The sequence below is a fragment of the Crotalus tigris genome, unplaced genomic scaffold (assembly GCF_016545835.1).
Source record: "Crotalus tigris isolate CLP2741 ecotype Arizona unplaced genomic scaffold, ASM1654583v1 scf7180000019302.1197242, whole genome shotgun sequence".
NCBI classification, from domain to species: domain Eukaryota; kingdom Metazoa; phylum Chordata; class Lepidosauria; order Squamata; family Viperidae; genus Crotalus; species Crotalus tigris.
Genome location: NW_024097477.1, coordinates 618,214 through 634,506, shown reverse-complemented (window position 1 = coordinate 634,506; position 16,293 = coordinate 618,214). Strand labels below are relative to the sequence as shown.

The 16,293-nt window shown below is 38.5% G+C and overlaps 1 long non-coding RNA gene across 1 annotated transcript in view; it reads left to right on the top strand.

Moving 5' to 3' along the window:
- LOC120316235 overlaps positions 1-16,293 on the top strand; it is a 99,551-nt gene that overhangs the window by 62,082 nt on the left and 21,176 nt on the right. Inside the window, exon 2 of the long non-coding RNA XR_005558894.1 lies at positions 15,242-15,438. This is a non-coding gene — a long non-coding RNA (uncharacterized LOC120316235). The remainder of the gene's footprint in view (positions 1-15,241; positions 15,439-16,293) is intronic.

The following is a 16,293-nucleotide window of genomic DNA, read 5'->3' as shown; positions in this document are numbered from 1 at the left end:
CATTCCTTCTCGTCCTGCCTTCAGGTGCTTTGGAGAATAGCTTGACTCCCTCTTCTTTGGGGCAGCCCCTGAGATATTGGCTACATTATGATATTCTAGGTTCTTGGGAAGAATTTAATGCCTATGAAGGCCAACACCACCTGATGAAACAGCAGCTATAATTTCACATCTCTTTGTATGATATGTAATAAAAATAATCATAATAATTGGAACACTAGTTGAACACCAGCACTTACCATTAGTCAACTGCAAAAAGTAGCTTTACTTAGAACAGCTTGCATCCTTTGATGATACCTTTAATATATTATTAAAGAATTTGCCTATCCCAGGTCTTTGGGAAGGACTTGATAAGTGGACAGAAATGCCAAATCCAGTCTAAACATTTTGCTGACTTTGTGATCAACCATTATGACAACAGGTATATGGGTGTGACAAAGGTAACAACATTTGACAACATGTGGTGTATTGATAGAGCTCTCTGAAATGACAAATCCAGGTGCCACATTTTGACTGTGCACCACCTTCTCTGTTGGGTTTTTCTTCTGCCTGAGGATTATTTTGGAAAGGACTATTATTATCTATGATTTATCACTCTGCACTAGGGGGAACTCTTACTTTCCACAGAGACAATTGCAGAAACCTTGCTGAGAGCCACTTAAAGGAACAGGTACCTATTTTCTGACTGTTTGAAGGGATGAAATATACTTTCTCTTGTTTCTCTCTTTCATTGAGTGGCACATTGTTATCAAGGAAGGTTGCTGACTGCCTGAAAAAAAAAAAACTTAGCTTGTCTTATATCTGCCCTCTTAACAAGAGTCTGATCTGCAGATGCAAGAAGGAGACCTCTTTTTTGCATGGCATTAACGGGGATTTTATGCTAATGGTGGAATGTCAATCTACAGTTAAAGATTGTGCACAAAGGGTTCAAAAACTAACAATCTAATTAGCAAGCATGCATTGTTACGTCTGCCTTGGATATTAAATAAGCTTTTATAACGATGTAATCGCTAATCACAATCTACTTAGATGAATTGATTTACTGTTCTATACTGCAAACCATGTTGTCATTTTCAATGCAGCCTGTTTACTCACAATAGGAATTGACTTGTATCCTATAGGCAGAGTAAGCAGATATGGATTTTTTTTTGTTGAAATGATCACACATATAAAGAATGTGTAAAGCTTTATTTCTCTAGAGAAGAGATAGGCAATATTTTGGGCACCAGTAAGTCCCAGATGTTTTCAGCATTCATAGTCTGAAATATCTAAAGGGCATTAAATTCATCCATAGATAGACAGATAAGATAGATGAGATAGATATAGATATGGATGATACAGATATAGATAGATATATATTTAAGGTAAAGTTAGATGTGTCTGGTAAACTCCAGAAAACATTGGAAGACACCAACATTTTCCTTAAAAAGAGCATTAGGAAGGCTAATCAGAAAGAGACATATTAATTGAAAATGTTAGCAGAAGCATGAGAAGGAAAGATAAGAGAACACATTATGTGAATGCATAAAGAGAGTTAATATAAATATCCATGGACACATCAGACTAGCAGGGCCCTAAATTATTGGAGAGAGAATTTGGTTAAGATACCAAGCTAGAGACCAGGAGACAGTGAGTTCTAGTCTCAATCTGGCACAAAGCCAGCTGGGTGACCCTGGTCCAGTCACTCTCCCTCAACCTTAAGGCAGAGACAATGGCAAACTATCTCAAGATTGCAGGGACTTGTCCAGGCAGTCAACACGAGTAAAACAAAAACAAAAACTGACTCAAAAGCACAAAAAACAAAACAGCAATAATAATGTTAGTTATTGGTCATCTCCCTCTTCTTGCTGCCCCAAAAGTAAGCAGAGTTGGATCTATTTTGGTGTCCACCAGAACATTCTAGTATTGTAGGCTAGTCTGGGAAATAAAAAATAATCAGAACATGAAGGAAAATAATTTTGGTATCCCTGTCAAGAAAACTAGGGAGGCAATTCCATGAAGTCAACACCGCTTAAGCTTGATCTGAGAAAGTTTTTAATCTTCTCCTTTTCATTCCATGAGGAAGCTACTGCATGTACAGCTGAACATTTAATAGTGACCAACATGTCAAGGTCTGGACTATAGAGGCACTAATATAGTTTCTAGTTTTGGCTTTGAATGTCTGGAATTAAACATTTGAAGCATACCTACTGAATCCTACACAGGACTGAATTTATTGTGTTAAGCCATAATGAAGATGATTGATTTTAACAATGGTTTCGAATTTCAACCGTTGAGTCTGTCTGATGTGATAAGCTAACGCTAAATGAACCATGTGAAGGTTTTATAGGATGTAAAAACTCAGTTGCCATAAATTATCTCTGAATCTTAAATAAGTTGACAAAAATGAGGTGGTTGCTGCTATTTTTAGGAACATTGGTTTTGAAAGTCAGAAAAGGGTCGTGGATGGAGAAATGGACAATGTCCTTCTTGCTAGTTGTCTTGTTTGGGTAAGGAGGAAAAGAACAAAGATCCGTTGCATCCAGATCTTCATGAATTCTACCTTATGTTACTTGCTTAGGGAGAGAAAGTCAAGTATCGCTCTCCCTCTACCAGTCAAAAGTAGTCTTGTGGCTTCACTTGTTAGGAGAGATAAAAAAATCACCTTCTCCTGGACCTTTGGGGAGAAGTGGTACAGTTATCCAATCCCTGTCTAATTGCACTAACAAGGATGAATTGGAATTTTCATCAATGGGAGAGAACCATCAGTTTGAAGTCAGCCATGGGCAACGGAGCTGCAGATTAAACAATACAGCCATGTTAACGTCTAATAATACAACAGCAAATGGAAATTAACTGTAAGACAAATATGCCCTGCCAACGACATTGGAGAGTTTGTTCTTTAAATATCATGTTCTTTTAAAAACCAGCCCTATTATTAGGGCCATATAACTTAATTTCAAAGGCATAATAGAAAACTAAACGTTCTCCAGTTGTGCTATTATATATGCATATATAGAGAGATCAAGATCTACCGAGTTTTAAAAGTAAATATCTAGATGGAACAATTCTTTGATATATGTTAATTACTTTCCAAAGTCTAGAGTGCTGCTTGACGACAATAGCAGCAGCAACAACAACAGTGAAAAATCGAATAGATTTGTCTGGTATAATTTAAGTCAAGTCTGTATTCACTTTGTGGCTTTGCCCTTGGGTTTTTAAAATATGTTTTGCAGTATCTGAATGGGAAACACTATTGCCCTTTTTCTGATAGATTTAACTATGGTTAACTGTTATGTCTATATAGGTATGTGTGTTTACACAGATCTCTCTACCTCTGTATATGGCTTTAAGACTAGATCTGGAGGTATTCAAAGTGAAAAAGTATAATCCCCATTTTTGCTGGTCCAGTGTGTTCATCTGTGTTAGTAACTGCCATTGAACCCACCAAAAAGGATCTCTGTTGCTCTTTCTTTCTTTCTTTCTTTCTTTCTTTCTTTCTTTCTTTCTTTCTTTCTTTCTTTCTTTCTCTCTCTCTCTCTCTCTCTCTCTCTCTCTCTCTCTCTCTCTCTCTTTCTTTCTTTCTTTCTTTCTTTCTTTCTTTCTTTCTTCATTTCTTCATTTACTTACTTACTTAACAATATTTGTACAGCACCCGAATCCTGAAGGCCTAAGGGCCCTCACTTGGACTCCAAAGTAAAAACGATCCTTGGCTCCAAATTTGTTGCAAAAGGTACAGTTTTATTAGAACTCAAGCAAACTGCAGTAAAGCAAAGCCAGAACTGTAATTTGTGCGCTCAAAATCCCAGTGTAACTTTTCCCTCCTTAACGTGCCTCCCATAGTTGGTCCCCTCAAATTCAAAAAACATGTTTTTTAGAATGATCTGCTGAGGAATGCAGCTGTGCTCCGTTCCCAAACTGTTGACCTTGAGAAAGCGCTCCGAATGGATTTGGTGAACTTTCATTCGCCTGAATTAGATCCCCTTCCCATCAGTTTCCCAGAGTTTGTGGCAGGTTGGCATTGAAAGAGCCACTCAAAGCATAGTAGCAAAGCACTGAGGTGGCATCTGACAGTTACAAACATACTCAGAATGCCACCACAGTCAACTCAGGCCAAAGACAGGGTAGAAAAACAATTTTATAAACATTGTGAAATGCAGGAAGCTATTGAGTCCATGACCCCTCTGGAAAACATATTTGTGTTGAGAAAAGGCATTCAGGTAAGACAACGCCCCTTTCATAAAAGTATCTGTGGGGTACAGATGAGAAGGCCTGTTGCCTAGACCACATTCTTTGTATTTCATGTAAGGAGACTGTCTCTAGGAGTTTAGACTGGACACACAGATTCAAATTTGACAAAGTTGGTCCTAATATATCTTAGTGTTACATCTTTAGGTCTTTAAAGGCAATGGTCAATTCTTTGAAAGGTGAGTTTCATTCAGCCAATGCAGCAACTGTAAAAATTCTGTGAACTAAGCAAGCCCAATTATTTTTTTTTAAACATGGACAAATAAACTGTGGCTTGGTTAGAACATGTAAATCTGCTCTGCCTTTCATTTCCTTCCCTGACCTCTTGCCTGGCATTTCCAACTGGCAAAGGAGTTAGATGAAGCAGCAAATTTTCCAGGGACTCGGTTAAAAAAAAAATGCTGCAAAATGAACAAGTGCACAGAAAAAAATCTTGACCCCCCCCTCTCCCTCTCTCTCTCTCCCTCTCTCTCCCTCTCTCTGTCTTTCTCTCTCTCTCTCTCTCTCTCTGTGTGTGTGTGTGTGTATGTGTGTGTGTGTGTGTGTGTGTGTTAAATTTGGATTGCTAACAAAGAGTTAAAGGGAAGCTGGTATAGCTATTTCAAGCTCCTTAGCTCTCATCAGCCAGCTATACCCTTCTGAGATTCGAACCTGGGCTGCTTGCATGTTAGACAGCTGTGTTGGGCAGATTTATTCTTCCCATATTGTTCACTTCTCTTCCTCCACTCTCCCCCTTTGTGCATACGCTATTATCTGTCAACCCACCAAAGGCTCCCAAAACTAGCGTGTTCATTCCCCCCCTTTCTTGGCCATTCGTTTCCTTCATACCTATCCAGTTGTTCACTCTCACCCTATTGGGATTTTGGGCTTGCTGTTTTTCCCTCCCCCTTTCCAAGAAAACAGCCAATGCGCACCTCTCAGAAATTAAACAATTAGGATCATTGGATGGACCGATGATGAGGTCCAGGAGTCGTGAGCAAAAACTGGCCAGTGCTATAAAAGAGACTCCCATCGACTTGTTTTAAGCCCTGATGATGTCGGTAGTGCTGACCGACAAAAGCTTGGCATTTGATTAAACGTTTTTAGTTTAAATATTTTCCTGGTGTTTGTTTTTATTTGTTTTTATAGTATGGCTCTTCCCAGGATTCTTATTTTTAATGAAATCAGATATATATATCCTACATATATTTCTCCAGAATAGCATCATTACCCTAAGCATAACAATGGAGAAGATTTACGGAGAGCCATTAGATCATGAGAATTAACCTCCAAATCCCTTTATGCTGACTGTAGATGGTGACACATCCAATGTGCCCTGTGGATAGAGAAGAGAGGTGAGCAATGACTTCCTCTATTCTCACATCAAGAATAAAACAGCACAACTTGGAGCTAAATCTGACATTGCATTCATCTTAAAGGGAAATTCTCCTCCGAGATCAGTTTTGTTTTTCATTTATTAAGGCCATTCCTTACAGCAGGCAACTAAAGCAATCGCTGATACTGCTGACTTAAACAGAAAGTTGTGGGAAGACATCTTAAGACCCTTGTAAAAAGAATTCCCCTCCCTTGGCCCAGTCTGCTAAAATATCTCACTCCGTCCATTATTGTCTACAAGGAGTAAAAATATATTTTCAAAAGTTCAGTAAAACATACAGGTAAGTCCTTGATGTATGGCCACAACTGAGCCCAGAATTTGGGTTGCTAAAGGGAAACTTTTGCTAATTGAATTTTGCCTCATTTTACAACCTTTCTTGCCACAGCTGTTAAGTGAATCACTGCAGTTGTTAAGTTAGCAACAGGGTCATTAAGTGAATCTGGCTTCCCCCAGAGGTCACAAAAGGGGATCAGGCGACCCCGGGACGCTGCGACCGTCATAAATATGAGTCAGTTTCCAAGCCTCTGAATTCTGATCACGTGACCATGGGGATGCCGCAACGGTCGTAAAGTGTGCAAAACGGTCATAAGTCACTTTTTCCGGTGCCGTTGTAACTTTGGAAAAGTCACTAAATGAACTGTTGTATATTAAGGACTACCAGTCTCTATAACAGTGGTTCTCAACCTTTTTAATGCCGCGACCCACAACCGGTCGTAAGTCGAGGACTACTCAACCGGTCGTAAGTCGAGGACTACTCAACTGGTGCAGCACCGTTTGCAGAATGGGACTTTTGGCGGGCTCAGCAGGGCAGAGACAGCCTGGACAATTCCTATTGGCTTTTGAAAGCCAATAGAATAAAAGGGAGTAGCACAGCTAAGGAAAAGGGGGAAAAAATGGCAGACTGCATTGTTTGGCGACCCCCATGAAATGGTCGCTCGACCCCAAATGGGGTCCCGACCCACAGGTTGAGAACCACTGCTCTATAACTAAACTTCCCAAGCCGAGCTATTGCAGGCAAACTCCTCTGTATAAATTCTCTTCTGAACTATACGTAGTTGCATTGATTGAGCACTCTTGGAAGAATTGATTCCAGCTTGCTTCCGTAATAATCTTTATGAAAGTTTAAAAATGCAAAGATAAAAAATAATTCCAGATCTATTATACTCTACTTCTGATTTCCTTGCTTCATCATTTTGCGCTGCAGCTGGTTAAAGACAGTGGGTGATGCAGATTTTCGCAGGGAGGACCTGTTTTGGTTCAACTGCAAGGCATAGATTTTCAGCCAATGAAAATCAAGAGGGATTCCACATCTTCAGCAGTGATACCCACATGTATTTATAAGCCTATGGAAAATTGCCTAAAGAGGGGAATTGTTTTGAATTTGTACTCTACAGCAGAAGACTGCTTTTGATCCTAAAGTAGCCTCCCAGAGGACCCAACTATCAGACACAGTAACTATTGCTTAGAAGCTTGTCCAAAATTTGTTGACCTTGGAATTGCTGGCTCATTTTATCTCTTCAGAAAATCACTTTCTACTTGATTGCTACTTCACATTACTGGAAATACACGTTTTGACAGTAGGGAAAAGAAATTCACTGTGTATGAAGCCACCCTTAGTTCTTCATCAAGTAAGTATTTCTGAGCTTATTGGCATGTGCAATGAGAGAACTTTTCTTGATAAAAGCTAGTTTTGACTGCCGCTATAAAATTTAATCCAGCAATCTAAAGGCTCTGTGTTAGGATCAAATTATTACAGTAGAATTATTCTCCACAATAATACTATTTCCATGTATTAAGCCACTTAGAGGTGGTCTTTAGCAGGCTAGCTTCTCGGCACAGTCTTGAGAGCATTTTTATATAGTTGAGGAAATGCGAACCTATTTCTTCATCAGTACTTTTCATTCCTGGATCTTCCTTCCCCCACTGGTCCTCTGCAGGATGATGAAGTGGATTTAAGGGGAATGATGAACTGGATGTATACATTTTGAATTTTTTAAATTATTATTTTATTTTTGTCCCATTTTTGTTATTTTTATAAGTAACTCAAGGTGGCAAACATGCTCAATACTTCTTCCTCCTTCTATATTCTCCATAACAACCTGTGAGGTGGGTTGTGCTGAGAGAGAGTGACTGGGTTAAAGTCACCCAGTTGACTTTCATGCTTAAGGTAGGACTAGAACTCACTGTCGCCTGGTGATTGGCCCAAAGCCACCCAGCTGGCTTTCATGCCTAAGGTAGGACTAGAACTTATCATCTCCTAGTTTCTTGCTTGGTGCCTAGATCAAATGAACTGTCTGAATTATTTCTGATATGAGTTGAAATGAATTGATTCTGTTAGTGACTATTCAGTTGTCTCTTCGGAACATGGGTGTCTACATGTACAATATGGGATTTTGGTATCGATTGGGTGTCCATGTGTGGACTTATCTTTGCTACTCTGAACAGTCATTGTAAGTTTTGCAATCAACTGGAAAATCTTTTCTATGAATTACATCTACCCATGCTATTAGGCTGATGATTCCTGGGTTATTTTCTCTCACAATATTTAGTCATTGGGATGATGTCTTTGAAAAAAAAAAATCGATTCCCGTATCGTTTTTGTTTCAGTTTTACTTCTTTTTCTTTTTAATATTTTTACATTAGGAGCTTCACAATGTGGAATAATAACTTGAAAGAATTGGGGGCTATTACAATCCTCCAGGAGTTTTACTATTATTACAAGTGGTGCTTTGGAATTCTCCCATGAAGCTGAGTTTTTATATCCAAATCTATCTGCATAATCAATTTTTTTTAAAATGGATGAATAACCAGAGGAGGACAAGTGTTCCCTCTGACAGTCTTACACCAACCAGGATTAGGATAAAATAAGAAGGTGACCGTTTCTCACTGCCTTTAGACAGATTTAGTTTCTCTTTCAAGACTTTATATAATGTACATACTGTACAAGACATTCTTTGCAATCCATCAAAATTAGTAGCATTTTTTAATGTCCTTGCTCCAAGCACTTTATGCCAGAAAGACAGTTACATATTTGATAGCTGTGAGCGGTGGATATAGCCCCTTTCTCTCAGACATAAATTCAAAACTTACCATCCCTCTCCTGAAAAAAAAAAAACAACTATTCTCATAACTGAAAGATGCAGGTTTTAATTGTAAAATTTGAAGATCAACCCTAAAGCAATAAGGAATTGTGAAGTGTGGCTGTAAAAGGTTGTTGATTTTTTTTTTTGACTGATGATTGATTTGGTCGACACAATGGAGTAGTTCTTCCCGTTCATATTCCTACTTCATATGTCTAACTTCTTGCTGCATTTAGAGGTGGGAATTTTCAGAAGCAGTTTGCCATTGCTTCCTTTTTGGGGCTGAGAGAGAGTGACCGGCCCAAAGTCACTGAGCAGACTTTAGTGGAAATAAAATGCAGTCTCCTGGCATTCTTGAAGTATGCCATGAAGAAGTGTGTACATTTTCTGAAAGTGTATGCATCCCTTCCCCTCTACTCCAATCTCAAAAATCGATTTTTGAGCTATGGATTTTTATTTTTTTAGTTCTTATCAAAACCACAGATAAATTCTCCCCTCTCCCTGCCTGCCATGCACTGGTTCACAAAGCTCCCTGCAAACGAATAAACACATTGTTTGTAATGTTTTAATATTTTCAACTATTTTCTGCCCAAAATTACAAATAGCCTTAATATGGAACTCACTAGACTTCTAAAGAAGCGGATTGATTTATCCATCTGTAGTGTGATCCTGCATAAAATGCACTGCATTACTGGGTGATACAAATGAAAAACATACTTAGGCATAAATGCCTTATCTATAGCGATGTTTTGTTCCTTCCTCTGTTTTCTCCATCTATCCATCCGCTGTTAGAAATAACTCTCTATTAATCTCTGGGTGAGGGAGTCCTATGTAATTACTTGCTAATTCTTTCAAACTTTTGAATGACACATTATGAATATTGTGCCTGGTTCCATGGCTTTCTATCTATAGGGCTCTTAATAAGCTCCAGTGGGATTGTACCATATTCCACAAACCAGGAAGGTTGAAAACACATCAGTGCTAAGGGCATAAGCGGCATCCCTTTCCTTCCCTTCTTTATTTCATGGGGGCAGGGGCTTTTTGGGGATAAAAAGCAATGCAAAACCTTTATCATGAGCAGAATTTAACTAAAGAAGTCCCTTTGGAACCTGTTAGCTATTCTATTCAGGCCCCTATGGGAAAAAAAATATGCATCCCATTTTTTTTTCTAATGTCTAGAGGGCATTTTTATATTATTCAAGATTCCAAGATGCTAAGAGACAAAAAAGCAGTATCATATTACCTCTCCTTTGACAAGGACCACTGAAGAGGAGTTGGAAAATGGGAACCCCAGGAACAATTTCTCATTAATATGTTGGGTAGTATGTGGGGCGTGATGGCTCAGCAGTTAAAGAAGCTGAGCTTGTCAGCTGGAGAGCTGACAGCCCAGGTTTGAGACCCAGAGCACCATGCAATGGGGTGAGTTCCTGTCACTTGCTTCAGTTCCTGCCCACCTAGCAATTCAAAAACATGCAAATGCAAGTAGATAAATAGGCATCACTTTGGTGGGAAGGTAACAGCATTCCGTCTGCCTTTGGTGTATCACCTTGCTGACCACATGACCACGGAAATGGTTTTTGGACAAAGCTGGCTCCCTTGGCCAAGAAAGGGAGATGAACACCATGTCCTAAAGTGGGACAAGATGGACAGGGGAACCTTGCTTCATTTTTCGAATTTTCCTGCTATAGTTGCTAAGTGAATCATTGCAGTTGTTAAATTAGTAACATGGTTGTTAAGTGAATCTGTCTTTCCCATTACAACTTTGCTTTCAGAAGGTTGCAAAAGGGGATCACATGACCCCAGGATGTTGCAACAGTCATAAATGTGAGTCAGTTGCCAAGCATCCAAATCATGTGACCAAGGGGATGCTGCAACGGTCATTAAGTGTGAAAAGCTGTCTTAAGTCACTTTTTTCAGTGCCGTTGTAATTTCGGTCACTAAATGAACTGTTGTAAATTGAGGATGACCTGTAATCTAGAGAATGCATCTGGTTGGGGGATGAGTAAACTAAAGTAACATTTCTTGTCAATTTGGGTTTAATTTATAACCGGTATACATGTGCAGTTATGTTTCCATTGGATTCCTATTTTTAAGGGCCCTTCAATCCTACTCATTTTACTCTATGTGGCATCTTAGGTCACGTTCTTAAAATTAGTTTATTTAATTAATAAATGGATTTACTTTTCTCCTGGTCTATCAATGTCTTACATTCATAGATAGAAGACAACGTTAAGTTCAAAAGACTTCTGATTTTCGAAATGTGTACATCTCCTACAAGTTCTCTGAGAATTGTTTATACACGTGTCAAAGTCAAAGGACTTTATTTGGGTCACTGACCAGGCATGTACAGCATAAAATACACACTAACACATAAACAATCATTTTATAATGTACAGTGACATTTGTAAACATATAAAACAGTGCTAAACATAATGTAAAGCTTCTGATTAATCAAACTCTCTGTGTCTTGGTTTATTTGAAAATTTAACAGAATAACAGAGCTGGAAGGGACCTTGGGGGTCATCTACTCCAATCCCCTGCTCAGATAGAAAACCCTATACCATTTCAGACAAATGGGTGTCCAATCTCTTCTTAAAAACCTCCAGTGTTGGAATACCCATAACTTCTGGGGGCAAGTTGTTCCATGGATTAATTGTTCTCACAGTCAGGAAATTTCCCCTTCGTTCCAGGTTGCTTCTCTCTTTCATTAGTTTCCATCCGTTGCTTCTTGTCCTGTCTTCTGTTGCTTTGAAGAATAGCTTGACTCCCTCTTCTTTGGGGCAGCCTCTGCATCCAGTTTTGGTCACCACAGTGTAAATTTATCACATAGAAATGCTCCATTGAAAATCTTTGATCTTTAGCCCTAAAGAACTCATACTTCTATCCCTTTCTAAAGACAGTTGTTTTTTTAAATTTTGAACAGAATCTAACTTTGAGGGTTTCTTTGTTCTGCTTCTTGGCATCTGATAAATAAATACTTTCCTGAAGCTGTCTTAGACTCTCCAATAACTTCCTACTGCTTTGTTACCAGCTTTGTTTGGATGGAAAAGTGGGCAGGAGAGAACAAGAGAGGAGGAACTGGTCCACATACGTTATGTTCCTTCTCAAAAGGCATTTCTCCATTTTCCTTTTTTCCCCCTAAAAGCTTTGCAAGAAGCTTTGAGAAACCCTCTTTCAATTTCTTTTTTTTTTTTTTTGGTAGCTTTTCTTTCTCTCTTTCTTAGTATTCAGTGAAGAACATTCATATTTGTAGTACAAAATAGGCCTCCTTAAGATTCAGAACTTGCCAAGTGTTGGATAAGCTGTAATACAGTCTCTTGTTGTAACCGTACCGTGCTGACACAGGCCTGTTCGGAAAAGGGGGGTGGAGAGAGACAGAATTAAATTCTATTCAATGAATCTTGCAAATTCTTCCTGAACTTTTGCTTGCAGAAGATAAAAACGCTAGCCTATAAATACTCTTGTGCAAGAAAAGTCTGAAGGCATTAAGCTGGAAGAGAGTATAATAATCATATACGGTACAGCTTTGCACATATGGTTTGAATCCACTTCTGCAGCTGTTGCAAGCATGACCATTGGGAATGTGTCAAACTATCTGGAATAATTATTTTATTTTTTAACAACCCTGTAATCCCTTGGATCAGTGTGGAGTCAGGGCAGCTGAATGGAGCTGAGCGTTTACTGGCTGGATGCCCTTCCTGACGCCTATGCACTGTTCACAGCAGACAATTCCTTCTTGCGCCCCAGAGCGAGAAATATCTGCTGCTACCTAGGATCGAACTCACAGCTTCCCTATTGTGAGGCAAGAGCTCCACCTCTAGGCCACCACACCACTAAAAACCATCTAGAATAACTAATCATGGAATAATAATTGTCCCTGTACTTGCATAGGTTGATGCCAGCCTTCCCTTCCGAACTAAATAGGGAAGCCACTCTACATTGCAGAAATGGGCTAACTATCTTTGCCGCTAGAATTGTCCTTGACTTTGGGACCAGAATTTCCATTGCTAAGCTAAGTGCTTGTTAAGTAAGCTGTGCCTGATTTATGACCTTTTTGTGATAGTTGTTAAGTGAATTGTGTCATTGTGAAGCGAATCTGGCTTCTCTCCTTGATTTTGCTTGTTGAAAGCTGGCTAGGAAGGTTGAAAATGGTGAAGACATGAGTCCCAGGATGCTGCAAGCATTGCAAATATATTCTGGTTGCCAAGTGGCAGGATTTGGATCACGTGACCATAGGGATGAGATGGATGTAAGTAAGAGGACCCCCCCCAAAAAAAACCCACTTTTTTCAGTGTTGTAACTTCAAATGCTCAGTAAATGAATGGTTATAAATTGAGAACTGCCTGTAATTGTATCAGAAATATGTTTGATTGCTGGAGAGAATGAGCATGTAGTTTTCTCTTTTTATTAGAGGACAAACACAGAACATCAGAAGAAAAAAATAAAATAATCAGGACAAGTAATTACATAGTTAAAAAGGTTTGATGATCAAAAGAGGATGTATTTTCTGGAGAAATATAATGTTTCTCTTTGTCTTGATTTAATCTATATGATCTGGAGATTGGATTTCATTTATTGTTTGTTTATAAACAGGGCTTGTAAAGTTATTTTTACTTTCATTTTATTGTAAAGGATATTTTTCTTGGAAATAGACATTATCTATGAATTTGATCTACCATATTTTTTGCATTCTTTGGGGAAATATTTAATCTAATTAGTTCTAGTAAGTACTGTATGACACTGAAACAAACTATAAGGGGACCCATGGATTTAATTTAGAGAAGCATATTCCAGCCAGTTATTTTTTAAAAAAATATTAATCCCACATGTCAATTTCTTTCCCTTTTGATCTCTTAGGCTGATAAAAATGAATTTGGCATGCACATTAAGCAGACAAGATGTGCGTGTTGGTTGTTTTTTACATTAACCTGGTTAAAAGGGAGTGCAGTCTTGCCAAAAATGAGATTATGTGTATGTATGGCTCACAACTATGGGATATAAAGGCTTTCCCTGTTCAAAATAGGATTGCAATCCCTCAAACAGAACAAAGACATAGTGGAGAGCCATATGGCTTTTCTATTTAGGAACATCTATTGATAGATCAATTATATTCTTCTAATCCTGGATAGTTCAACCAATTGTGGAACTACTGGTAACCTTTTAATTAGATTATTGTACCTTGAACTGGTCCAGAAGCTGCTTGAAACTCGGATACCTGATGGATGTGGTTCATCTCTAAAATTCTAGGAAAGGTTGTGCTGTAAGTGTTGAGAACTTCCAAGTATTCTGTGATTTTTCTATGTGGTGTTTCTTGGAAGCTGGAAGTCTCACGGTCCAATGACAGTCACAAACCACCCACTGTTAGATCTTTTCTTCCTTCAGGACTTCCCTTTATGAATGTGGGCTGAACGGCTCCTCTTTGTTTTCCTCCCTTCTCCATTTTCCCATGACTGTGTTTTCACGTTTAATGCATTGTTTTTATTACTGTAGTTCGATCTACTATAAACTGCTCTGAGGTGTCATGACACGAGAAGCGGTACCGACGTACGTGATGTAAATAAACTTCCTTTATATTCTTATCAAGCAAAATAAGCCCTTATCTAAGCATCTGCATTGTATAATCTTTCATTTCCTGGAACTATACTTGAAGATTCCAATCTTATGAAATTCACTCCCTTTTAAATACATCTCACCCTCTTTGTAGACCCTTGCCATGGATCTGTGTGGCTGAAGAGAATACTCATTTTAAAATGGTGAAGGTCACTTTCCAAGGTCTGGCAAACTCATTCCTTTCTGTAGGTTGGCAGTGAAACTGCAGTGATGGACTTTCATGACAGCTGAGGGGTCCCCCCCCCTTTTTTTTTTTTTTACTTTTTAGAAAGAGCGATACTGGTTGAAGGAGCTGTTTAAAGAGGATGAAGAGGGCAGTTGTTTCCACTTCTTCTCTTTCAATCTGTTTCTCTTTAGTTATTCTATGAGATACGGAAAAAGTAACTACAATAAATGTTCCTAAAAAGTACTCCTGTCTTTTTTTCCCCATTTACACTTTAATCCTGGATATATCTAAAAATGTACTTTCAAATTAAGCTCAGAAAAAGATCTCTGCTAATACCAATATCAAAAATTTCTAACTGACATACCTTATACATGGCTATAAACTATACAGTAAACTATTGTGGTATTGTAATATATATTGTGATATATTGTGGTATAAGATACCTAAGATATTGGTAACTTATGATTATATTACTTTGTTGTTTGTATGTACACTGAGAGCTTATGGTCTGGAGACAAATTCCTTGTGTGTCCAATCACACTTGGCCAATAAAGTATCCTATCCTATCCTATCCTATCCTATCCTATCCTATCCTATCCTATCCTATCCTATCATGCCCTACTCTACTCTACCCATGAAGATGCACATCTAAAAGCATTTCTTCTACAAGTCTGTAGCTTTCCCAAACATCTGTGAGATTGTGGAGTCCATTTAGTGAAAAATTCTACTGTGAAACCTTCCCTGTTGGCTTAATTTAATTCCTCATTCCTTCTTTTCCTATTGCAGATGGCCATCCATCAAGATATTCTGCTATTACCATTTTAGAGATAAGAGTGGAAAAGGCAATCCAGAAAGGAGAGACTCTGAAATCTAATCCAATTTTAATTACCCAGAAGGTTCCAAACAAACAGAACAAATAGTAAAGATGCCAGAAAATGTTGACTGTGGTCTTCATATTTGCTTGAAAATCAAGGTCATTTGAGGTGAGTTTCTTTATCATTCCTGGTTCAGACTTGTAAGATTCTGTTAGTACAGATCTGGAAATACAAGTGATCCTGATCTATATCGCATTGGTTTCTTAGTCTGATCTCCCTTGTTGGACGGATATTATCTGTATGAATTAAATGGCAGTTGTGTCCGACATAAATCTCTTTGTGCTAGGAATAGTTGTGTGCAATGAATTTGGCTGGTGCAGATGAGTGAGATTATACAGGTAGTCCAAGATTTACAACAGTTCACTTAGTGATGGTTCGAAGTTACAGCGGCCGTGAAAGGTGTGACTAATGACCGTTTTTCACACTTATGACCATTGCAGCATCCCCATGGGGTCAGGTGATAAAAAAAATTCAGACGCTTGGCAACTGACTCACATTTATGATTGTTGAAGGGTCCCCAGGTCACAAGATTCCATTTTGTGACCTTTTTTCAAGCCAAGCCAATGAGGAAGCCAGATTCATTTAACAACTATGTTACTAATTTAACAACTCCAGTGATTCACTTAACAAGTGTGGCAAGAAAAGCCATAAAATGGGGCTTAACATTAAAAAAAAACACTTAACAAATTTCTCACTTAGTGACAACAATTGTGGTCGTAAGTTGAGGAGTACCTGTATTTGATTTAAATGAACTATGGTTCCAAGGCATTCAGTCTTTAAAAAGGTTGTGCCCTTTTTTTGGCAGTGGGTGTTATAGTGAAGCTAGGAATGGGATTGGAAATTTTACTGTTTATGAAAAGGAGTGTCTACTTAGCTTAACAAGCCTTTAGTGAGCATGAAAATGTGCTGATGCATATCTTAAATGCCTGTACCCCATTGCCATGGAGGATGGTTTATGCATGC